The sequence below is a fragment of the Salvelinus sp. IW2-2015 genome, linkage group LG14, assembly GCF_002910315.2.
Source record: "Salvelinus sp. IW2-2015 linkage group LG14, ASM291031v2, whole genome shotgun sequence".
Taxonomy (NCBI): Eukaryota; Metazoa; Chordata; class Actinopteri; order Salmoniformes; family Salmonidae; genus Salvelinus; species Salvelinus sp. IW2-2015.
In genome coordinates this window covers 15,925,225-15,926,169 of record NC_036854.1, presented here as the reverse complement: position 1 = coordinate 15,926,169, position 945 = coordinate 15,925,225, and positions in this window count along the sequence as shown.

Here is a 945-nt window from a genome sequence, read left to right as displayed (position 1 = left end):
CCGCGCCCTGAGCCCAGTATGGGTCAGAGACCATGGGACCACCCCTCTCTGCTATCTGAATAAAAGCCAACTTTAAGAAATACCATTAGGCCATGTTTCTCTCAATCACCAGGACAAAGGTTTGAGAACAGACTGCTGAATCTTTTAACCATCCCACGTGGTTAAACTCTTATACCAATAAGAACAAGTTTTGATATTGATTTCTAGTCTGCAGCTAGGAATTCTGTATCATTGAACGCGAAGAAAGACAACCGCCGAAACAATCATTCTTTAACGAATGTCCATCTGAACAATACACAACCGAGACAGAACTTCACTCCAACCAAAACGAACTCTCTCCAACGACCAAGGACACCACACACTGGACGTAACTATATATATATTGATTGCAATTGTTCCCCGAAATGATTGAGTCGTTCATGTGTAAGGATTAGCATGTCAATTGTTATAGTTATGGACTCTGTAGTGAATTCTTAGTCGAACGCAACTTTCCCTTTGTCTAACAGCCGCCATGCCGGTTTAGCCCACTAGGGCATATTCCTTCCACCATTTCATGTAACTATTTTAAGTTTGTTGTTTATGCATTTCTGTGAATTAAAGTTAGTAATAAAAATAAATGATTTAAGACAATTGATGTATGGATGACTCATAGTGAAGACTGGGTTCGTGCAGATCAACGATTTACGACGTTTGGAATGAGACTGACGTAAGGTAGAGTAAATAAATCTTTAATTAGAGGACTATTGATCAGATATGGAAATATCTGAAAGGTTAGATTGGGAAATTATAACCTTGTAATCTAATAACTTTCCCTGGTGCCCTCGAATTCATAGTTAATTAGTTACGTTATTACTCAAGTGATGCGTAATCCCTAATTATAGGAATCTATGATAAAAACTATAAGTCTTCAATTTAACGATACCAAAGACACGACAGGTGCAATCC